We start from the raw sequence: 10497 nt of genomic DNA on the forward strand, positions 1-10497 counted from the left end.
GTCCAACATCAGAAAGACATGGACCTGTTGGAGTGGGGCCAGAGGAGGCCCCGGAGATGCTGGGAGGGCTGGAGCCCCTCTGCTGTGAGGACAGGCTGGGAGAGTTGGGGGGGCTCAGCCTGGAGAAGAGAAGGCTCTGGGGAGACCTCCGAGCCCCTTCCAGTGCCTAAAGGGGCTCCAGGAGAGCTGGGGAGGGACTCTTGACCAGGGAGTGCTGCCACAGGATGAGGGGGAACAGTTTTACACTGAAAGAGGAAAGATTTAGATGAGATATCAGGAATAAATTTTTTCCTGTGAGGGTGGTGAGTCCCTGGCCCAGGTTGCCCAGAGAAGCTGTGGCTGCCCCATCACTGGAGGTGTTCAAGGCCAGGTTGGACAGGGCTTTGAGCAACCTGGTCTAGTTGAAGGTGTCCCTGCTTATGGCAGGGGGTTTGGACTAGATGGCTTTTAAAGGTCCCTTCCAACCCAAACTATTCCATGATGCTGTATAAGAACAAGTACAAATGTGATAGTTCTGTAGGCTAAGGACAGATAATGAAAATCAGTTCCATGTCAATTTTGACTTAAGTCAATACAGGTTGAGTAGCCTGATTACGATCCCGGTGCAAAATCCTCTGTGCCCCCATATAGGCTGAGAGGCCTAACTGCTAACAAACCAGAGAAGGGTCCCGTAATTGTAGTCAATATTGGAGTTTCCCTGTCAAACTTGCACTTTCTGTAATGTGTTTGTTACTCCTGCATGCTATTCAAATAGCAACACATGCCATGCTGATGCTCGGTAACAACTGAATTAAAATCAACTAGTTGGTAATTTCTTAAGTGAAGAACAGAACTGCTGTCCCAAAGACTATCAGTAATGCAGTAAGGAGATCTGCTCTCAAATGTTCATTGCCTTTTGGAGTGAGCTCTACAATTTTTAAGAGCTCCTTTTAAAAGGAGTTCTACAATCAGAGCTGTCAGGCTTTTCAGATGAAAAGGCAAGCTGACTAGGGATGCTCAAGATGAATCAGGCCGTGCTTCTGGGTACTATAAGCTGAAGGAAACTTGGAGCTCCGCATCTGATGTTACTACACCACATCTGGGAGCAGAATGTGAGTCATGCAACACTAGAGGGGTCCCGGCATATTGCCATACCAAAAGGGTTTAGAAGTGAGGAGAGAAAGCAGCTTGGCCAGAGCTTTAGTGCCGCAGGAGGCGTCCTCTCACAATGGGGATGCAGATGATAGGAATTTACCTCTGGTAACTCGGGACAGCACCTGTAACAAACACCTCATTCAGCATCTGTGCATCAACCAGGACACAGAGAACTACAGACAGACCGGAGGAGACGGCTAGCAGAGCAGCCTGAAGTTCTGAGAGGGAAGAATCCCTGCAGCAGCTCAAAAGATGAATCTCAACCCAGGATAAGACTGGTTGACCAAGAGAAGACGTGCAGTCTGTTGTCTCAGATGTCTTCAGGGGTGGGACTGTTGCTGCTAGATTCAGTAACTGTCTGCTTAAAAGCCTACATTAGACAATTCTATATATTTAAATCAGCTGATTTTTCAAAAATAATTGATGAAAATTAGGTAGCTTATTCCTCGTGAGCTGAAGCTTTTAGATCAAGGCATGATGTCCTAAGGAAAAAAAAAAGGGGGGGGGGGAAACAAGTTGTCTTACATTAAAAATACAATCTGTGATCTTTGCCAAGAACTGACTTCTGGCTTTAACATTTATGCAGGAATGGCTCTCTGAATATTTGAGTATCAGAAAGGGGAGGGCATAGAATAAGTTGTTTTTTCTCTCTAGGTACTGTAATTTTAATTTTCTCCCAACAGGCCCATCTACATAAAGCGCTACTGTTCCTTTTGCACCAGAAGTCTGTAGGCAGGCTGAAGAAGCTCCCCTGACTGAAGACAGAACTGCTGAAAAGGATGGTTCGAATGCAAAAGGAACAACCCAATCCCACAATCAAGATAATTCTAACATCTCAAAACAGTAAAAGTAACATCTCAAAAGTGGCTTTGTGTGATCTATCTTAAGAGAAAGAATTTCAGCCTACTGGGACAAACACAGTACTGAGAATATTTAGTGTATGATCTCCCAGGAGGATTCTTTGTACTGTCTAGGGAATGTCAGCGATAGTCCTCTTCCACGATGTATCTGGAACACTTCGGCTATTTGCTGCTTTCGAGTGCCTCCTTGTGACTACATCAGCCTTAGCAGCGCTTTCACAGCACTGTTTTGTATTGACTTGGGAAGGTGTTTTTTTTTTTGGGAAATAAATGGAAGGTGGTTCCTGGTAAGAACATCTGTGAATGGAAGCTCCACGTTGTCACATGCAATGAGAATGTTCTGAGACCCCATTATGAAGAATGAATATGCAGCTACAAAGCACGTAAGGGCACAGAGAGGAAAGACAGGACCAATTGATGGTCTGAAAGGCAGCCTGCACTGGTAGGCTAAAGGCATATGTCCTCATGGTTTTAAAAGCTGCAACAGATACAGCAGTTGTTGCAGCCAGTTTCAGCTGAATGAGCTCGGTAGGGGAGACATTAGCAGATACATTACTGGGAAGAAAAGCACACTGCTTCTAAATCAGTGAATGTAGCAGCTAAGGCAGCTAAGGCAGAAAACAATCCCTGTATAATCAAGGAGGACTTCCACATGTGTGCAGTGCATGCAATATATTGGAAGTTTAGCCAGTAAACAAACTACTTTCTTGGATTCTGGATAAAAAGTGTCTACACAGCAGGTGAAAATGTTTTCCAGAGGGTAAATGACAGCTTGAAGAGACCAGTTTCTAAGACAGACAACACCCAACTACCCTGAGCTTATCGCAGAATTGCTGAGGTTGGGACTTTTGAGAGATTCCTCTCCCTTCACCTTAGGCAAGTAAGCTGAATTACTATTAGTTTAATTTAAAAAACAGAAATTGTACAGTCAAAATACTTCAACATTTTGCACTCCGGCAAAATGACCCTCAGCTATTTAACAGCGTTGGAATGGAAGTGATTGCCCCAGAGGATTTTAGGCTTTTAAGCTTTAAGCTTTTTTAAGCTTTAAGCCTTTTTTCCCCATTACTTAAGGCTTTTAAGAGCCACTACAGACATGAAGAATGGTTTTATGTGTCTCCTTTTAAGACTGGGAAAGATGTCAAGAAAACATCCACCCCACTTCCTTTTTATATTTGCTCATTTCAGACATCTAGTACAACATCCTTGTCAGACCTTGAACCTGCAATTGTAGAGAAGCTCTGTAGTTTTGTCTGACTCTGTGGTACGTTCATTTTACATTCTCACAAAAGACATTTCAGTAGCAGCTGTGATAATGACTGCACTCTATAACAATGTGCCAAGGTCCACCTTTGCTGTGGGAATTCAAAGGCATTTCAGCTCATTTCTCTTGCTGAACTCTCAGATGTCCCAATTAAGCAGAAAGAATTAAAGGTGTGATTAGCTGTGAAACAGCACAGAAGCAAGCCTCTTTGCCAGATGTGAGTTTTGAAAGTACTATGCTGTTTAGCAGTTGGTGGAAAGTCATACTACATTATTTTGTATAATCACTATTCCAAGGTGCTGCTACTAGATAGCTGTTCTCTGTCAATTTTTGAAGGGGGAGTACTTCCTTCTGTACAACTTCTCTATTTTTAAAGCACATTTTCAAAGAAAAACCTACAGATTATTCTGATAAAATCCTTCTAATTCCCTGATATTCTTACAGGAGAGAAACTTGTTTCGAATTTTGGAACTGAGTAAGTTCATAATTTAACTGCACAATGCCAACATTCACTTACTGCCAGCACCTAATCTGAGCTATCGTTATTTATAAAATCTCCCTCTGCTACACAGATTCTGTATGTTGTATACTCAAGTTGTTAATGCTAGAAGCTTTATTGGCAAAACTTTCATGTGAACAATCCGAAAGGCTCTAAATCTATAAAAATTACATCTCAGGGACTGTACAGAAATAAGACCGCCACTTCATGAGACAATCTGCAAACACTGAACACGCCATCATACTTCTTTGGACTTCCAAGCTCTTGCTTTTACAATTGTTACACACTGTAAATGGCCAAAACAGATCTAGCTACACTATTTCTTTGACAGCCTGTCCTGGTTATTGCATTAAGCAGTAAGGAGTGTCTGCACAGAGACAAACACATGAAGATATCAGTATTCTGATATCAGTGGTACAGGAAACAAGTGGAAGACTTGCTCAGTTCCAAAAACATCTGGACTTTTGTAATTGTGATCACAGCTTAAGTGCCATTACCATTAGAAAGAGTAAAATAGAGAGTAAATTATAAAAGAGACTAAAATAGCTTCATTGCCCCTCTACTGTTTAGTTGTCTTCACTACTGCACTTAAAATAAATTGCACGGTGACTCCACAGTGTTGTCATCGTTGACAGTACCCACTTTCTTCAAACTGAGTTGTCAAAACTTAAAACATTTTGTCTCAAAGTCAGAACTTCCTGCTCCCCAGGGTAAAAAAGCAGCCTGTGATTCAATGTCCTCTGATATAACTTGTACTAGGCACTCAAGCAAATGACAAGATACCTTCTTCCAAGGGGTCTGACTACTGTACTGCCTTCACCACAGGCTCTTTTTAGTACACTAAATGGTTTAATCTGCTTTAAATGCTGTTATGTAAGACAGAGAGACAGCAAAATGAGGTAATTCAAGATTTAGTCTTCACATGCTACCCTGGTACCATGGACTTACATCAGCAACGAATGCTTCTTGCAATGTTTATGGAATGAATATACACTTGCGCTCAAGTCTGGCTGTTCCCAGAAGACTATGCTAGTGTTACGAGGTGATGTGCAGGCATTCACTCTCCTCCTTCAGCTGCAGGTGCTTCAGCGGATGCAATCAAAGACGTTGTCTTCCCGTTCTACTGGAAGGGCCTTCCCAGCACCGCCTGCAAGTACGGTATGGGTGAGATTTAAAAGGCAGGAGTTTGGTACCACCCTGAGCTGCCAAGGTTAAGACAAACTGCTCTAAGTAGAACAGATTTGCACAGAAACCAGAGATGTTTTCATACAGGTATGAAAGTAATTAAGTATTAATAATTATCCATGCCAAAGGAAATAAGATACTTAATTACCTTTGGAGCTATATGCAATTTTAAAACGAGAAATAGAAAGCCTTCCCTTTTCCCCTCCCCCCCCTCCCGCACCCCTACCTAACTGAAGGGCATCAATAAATCCTGTTTAAAAGAACAGGAAAACAGTGCACCGTGTGGCACTGTGCAGCACTCCGTCTTTTAAAACCCAAGTTGTAGGTTAAAACTCTCCGAACCAGGTGAGGTAGGCTGAAGGGGTGATTTCTTTGTGCCAGTGCTGCCTGTAGGGAAACAGCCACCTCCCCCTGCTCCAGTGGCACCCAGTGTCAGCCCAGAGACAATGACACATTTCAGTCAACCACAGTATTATCAGAAGCATTTCCAATACATTGAGAGAGCAAGGCGAGAAGAGGATCACACAGAGGATGTAACTAAGAAAAACACCTCGCACAAAGGCATGAACTGACCCGTCACGCCCAGGGGTGGCTCTTGGGCACGTTGATTGCAAAGCCCATTTCCACAGCGTGAATTCTTATGTTCTTACTGAATATATCACCACTTGTGAAATACAGGACACTGCAGTAATTCTTTTCTCTGGGGTGAGAGCCTGGAATAAGAGAGAGAGAAAGAAAAATACACAGAAGAGAAATACGAATAGAAGCCATTTGGAATTCAGCCGCTCAGTCATTCTTCTTGATTTACTGCCTGTGAAGCACACATATTCAGAATTCTGTACATTTATTTTCCCAGAAGCCTGACGCTAGGCTGCAACACACATCAACGGAAAGCACTGCACAACTGCCTCGGCCTGCACTGGCATTCAAGCGGTGGCGATGGTGCTGGCCTGCCTGCCCAGCGCTAATGTTACAGACATCAGCACTGCGTGATACAGCGGCTCATAATTCTGGAAGTGGACATAAAGGAGCCTGTTTTGCAGTTCTGAGCTGAGATACAGCATTCTCACTAACAACCCAAGATCAGTTTGCTGTACAATGGCTTCCTTACAACACAAAAGAGCTGGGGACCAACTAAGTACTGTGTTCTCAGAGCGGGATGAGGCACCTGAATGCACATCTTCAACCAAACACTCATCTAGTGTACTTCTCAGGTTTGCTGCCGATAGGCTGTTCCACCTTCTTTATTTGGCAGGTGACAGACACCCTGTGAGGAAGCAAATAAAGCAAAAAAATACAACATTTGAGATAAACAGATTTGGAAGAGTCTCACAGAGTCTTGTTGAACCTCTCCCCCACCACTTTTTGAAGCACATGTCTCTAAATACTTGTAGTTCTGTGACCACATGCAGCCTTGAGAGGCTGATAACAGATGGCGCTTGTTAAACTGGAAAGAAATTCTAACATTGAAGTTTAACAATCTCAAAGGGATTTGCTGCATGGCCATTATGATAAACCAAAAAGGAGAAGCAAAATACTTCTGAAAGGTGCTGAAAGCTTTCAACCACAGCATGCTAACCTCACTCATCTGCATCCAAATTCTGTCCCTTGGACCGAGTACGAGGCTGCGTTCAGCTCGTGATGGAAATCCACCTCCACGAGGCTCAATTTATATCGGGACTCGGGGCTGATCACCAGTCAGCCTGGAGAGCAAAGTTAATGCCCTGCCAAACTGCTTAGTTCAGTATTTTCTAAGAATATCTGGATGTCACGTAGCTGTGCATAAAACTCAAGCTGACAGAAAAGGAAGGCTCTTTCCTGAGAACTCCTCTGTTGCTTTTCATATCAAACTGCTTTGTAGTCTCTTTTCAGCTTTGTTGTTTTATATCTTGCCTGTAATCACCTAAAACGATCGTGCAGTAGGTGGAGGGAGAAAAAAACCCAAACATAAATACGTGAACCCTTAGACATGTTTGCACAGGAGAGAGTCTTGTAAAATGTATCCTCCTGCTTCCTGCTGAGATTTCCCCTTCTATTCTTAGCTTTATTTTGAAAGCCAGACATTGCCTTTGCTTTTTAAGTTATGCAGTCTGTCTGCTGTACTAGGGCTTTGCTCTTCTCAGATTCTCAGCTGTAATCACACTTTTGTTTTCTGCAACATTCCTTTCTTATCTTCCGCTTTGAAGACAACGATTACCAAATCCTTTCTAAAACCTGTCAGGATTACACAGAGCAAGCGGTCAAACTGTTAATGAGCTTGTAGGGCTCTGAATGCAAACTGGGATGCAGCGCCTCTGCTCTGGCTCACAGATGTGCGTTCAGCTTTAAATCAATACAACATTCGCACTAACAAGCATGGCAAGAATAGGAGTTACTCCTCCTCTCACCACACAACTGTCCCGGGAAATCGGATGAGTCTAACAGCCTGCGCCAGCCAGGAGGCAGTGCAGTAAGAGCACAAACGGCAGCGATTTCAGGAAGCTCATCTAACGTGCACCCCTGTGGATAAATCACAGCCTGAAGCAGCTCTTTCCATTTACCCAGCTATTCCAGGGAGGCTTCTCCAGCCAGTGATTTTCATAGAAAAAATGAAAGGTTATCACAGTGCAGTAGGTTAGAGCACCCCCAGCAGCTCCTGCACGTCAGAGGTGATTTTGGCGGGGTTTCACCATGGCCACTCCAGTTACGCCCCTTCTCCTGCTGCTGTCTCCGAGCTCTGGGACACAAACTGAATCGCAGTCCAAAACACAGCTAAGCAGCCGCCTCTCCCACAGTCCTCAACCAGCTCTGTTCTGGTAAAGTCCCAACTAACTCAGCACAACTTTAGCCTCTTTTATGTGCTTTCCCTCAACTGAGGTTTTTAACCCAGAAGTGGCGACGCTTTCACTTAGCCCTCCTAAAGGCCAAGAAAGCAATCGTGTAATTCCCCTCCAGACAGCCCTGCAAGCTACGCCGGTGAAGACAAATTCACTTCAGATTATTTTAGCTCTTCTTTTGAGCAAAAAAGAAGACATCACATGCTCTAACAATTTTTTTCACTTAAGAGACCAAACATCTTTAAGCATTAACACCTTCCAAAAGATTAGCTTAATAAAATATTTTTATTCTTTAGTAGGAATCCATATGGCAGAGCCTTTCGGTTCATGGTCCTCCGGGACCACTCCTCCAAGGAACTTCATAAAGCCATTGCCGTGACTGGTAGAACACATCGCTCCCTGTTTCCCTTCACTGTCACTTATGGTTTTACTTCGCTGTTAGAACTGGCTTTTGCCCAGCCTGCGACCTATCCATGATAGCCGTGGCTCACCAAGAAAACTCTTCAGTGAAGCGAGGCAACACACAAGCCACAAGTTCCAAAAAATAAAAGCTGTGCTGTGAGCAAGGCCGTTAACAAAATGGAGGGCCTGAGCTCACTGTGTGCACCAGACACCTCCCGTATTCTCTGTTACATCCCGAGCCCATCAGTGCATCCTCTGTCCCCACTCTGCAACAAAAGCCATAGGAAAGGGGAAAAAAGTCCATGAAGTAGTAGACAAAACAAGGTAAAGACGCACCCAAAATCAGAAATCATGTTATTCTGTCCTAAACATCTTGAAACTGCTGGGGGGAGGAAATGTGGGCTGAAGAAATGCAGTGGTGCCAAGCTTCTGGGGAAATCCAAGAAAAATAGGGACAGGGACAACGCTGTTGTGACTGTGATGTCAGTGGGGTTCAACTACACAACGTACAGGAACTACAGACATACCTACAGAATTCCTAGCGCTGAAATCTTTACATCAGGCAATGCAACCCCTCCAAAAACCCAACTCTGACCATCTAAGCAACATATTCTGTCTATATTTGAACTTCTGTCATGAGATATAATCCTCCACAGCCTCCGAAAAACCCACTTACCAGGAATTCTGTTTCATGTTTTGGCAGCAGCTGTGCCCACATGGACCTTTTCTTCAGTGGGTTCTATAACCCGATGGCAAAATTTTGGCTAGGAACAGAGACAGCACCACACAAAAAAAAAGAAATAAAATTACTTTACAAATAACAGGAATCTTAGTTCTTTACTAAATAATGGCTCACATACGTACTGTACATTGCTGTAAGTATATATATATTTTTCTACATGAAATACAATCAAGGGAAAGGATTACGACAACTGCGAGGAAAAACTAACAAAATTAAAGACATACATATTTTTTTCCACTGAACCTGCAGTCAGCTTGCCCTTGTTAGAAACGAGGGAACAACTTTCTTAGATGGAAGTTGAGATTTCCAAGTAATTAATTTGTAGGAACAACGTGAAAACCGGCCACATTTCATTAGGATTTCCCCAGAAGATTACAAACCACCTCAGGGTGTTTGTTTCCCTTCCAAAGGGTTGTGGCCGCACGATGAGATGCTTAGTTTGACTTTAATCACTGCTTCATTCAGCTACTTGTTGCAATTAAGAGATTGTAAAATTATTGGGGGGGGGGGAAGGATGAGGGTAAATATGCAAAATATTTCTGCGAAAAGAACAAAACTTAAGATACAGGGACAGAAGCGACTGCAACGCTTTAAACCGAGCACGCTGATCCCAGGGGCAAGGAGAAACAAAATAAACTATAGAAAGCCGCAGTACCAGCCTGAGGCGATGTCATTTAAAGACGGGCACGGTTCGTCCTGGTTCCGCCCCGGCTGCCGTTCAGCCCCCGGTTCTCCCCGCTGCGCTTCTCTCGCCGATACCCGCCGCTGACCATCGTGGCTTTGGGGGGAAAAAAAGGAATTTTAAGTAGAAACATCTCTTTCCCCCAAACAGAGAGCGGCAGCATCGCCCTACATCCCAGAAACCACCCAAAATATTCCGGCGGGACTTTACGGTCAGGCAGTGTCGCCGCTCGGACGGGAAAATAAATGTTTATAGGGGACAAAATACTGCGGGTGATCGCCGCCGCAGCCGCGCGGGCACCCCCAGGGCCGGGCCCCAGTACACCCCGGCTCCCCCGGGGGGAGTCCGCCCCCGCAGGTGCCCCCCGCGCCTCGCCGCCCCCGAGCCCCGGCCTGGGCCTGAACCGCCCCTGAGCCGCCCGCCGCACCGGGCCCGCCCGCTCCCTCACCCCCGGCGGCCATGACAGACGGATGACCCTCCAGCCGGAAGTGGCGTCACACCGCTTCCGGTAGCGCCGTGACCCGGCCACTTCTGTTCCGCCGCCTGCTCACTGCCGCGGCCCGGCGCCGCTCCTGCTGCCCACCGCCCGGCCGCGCAGCCCCATCGTGCCGCCACCGCCCCGCAGCGCTTCTGAGGCAGCCGGTGGGGCATCGCCGGGGCTGTGGGGGCCGACGGAGGCCGCAAGGCCGCACAGCGCATGCGTGAGGCGCGCGGCTCCCCTGGCGCCCCCTGCCGGCGCGCAGCCCGTTCTCACGCATGCGCCGTGCGGACGCGGCCTGGGCGGCCGACGCGCCGAGGCCCAGCGCACACAGCGGGGACCGGAGCCGGACTCCTTCCCCCGGTACCGGCACCGCCGGCCGGGCCCCTTCCCCCGGCAACCGGGCCCCTTCCCCTGGGCACCCAGCCAGCCGCC

At 46.0% G+C, this 10497-nt stretch overlaps 1 long non-coding RNA gene across 2 annotated transcripts; it reads right to left on the bottom strand.

Annotated features, from left to right (window-relative positions):
- Positions 1-865: 865 nt before the first annotated feature.
- On the bottom strand, positions 866-10061 carry LOC309675773. Of its 2 annotated transcripts, XR_014269535.1 has the most exons (7): positions 10033-10061; positions 9558-9680; positions 8837-8924; positions 6111-6209; positions 5516-5655; positions 4706-4904; positions 866-1616 (listed from the first exon to the last, which is right to left on the bottom strand). It is a non-coding gene; the product is annotated as an uncharacterized lncRNA (long non-coding RNA). The 2 variants fall into 2 exon arrangements; XR_014269534.1 differs by lacking the exon at positions 6111-6209.
- Positions 10062-10497: the final 436 nt, after the last annotated feature.

Source organism: Vanellus vanellus (assembly GCF_965231255.1).
Source record: "Vanellus vanellus genome assembly, chromosome: 10".
Taxonomy (NCBI): domain Eukaryota; kingdom Metazoa; phylum Chordata; class Aves; order Charadriiformes; family Charadriidae; genus Vanellus; species Vanellus vanellus.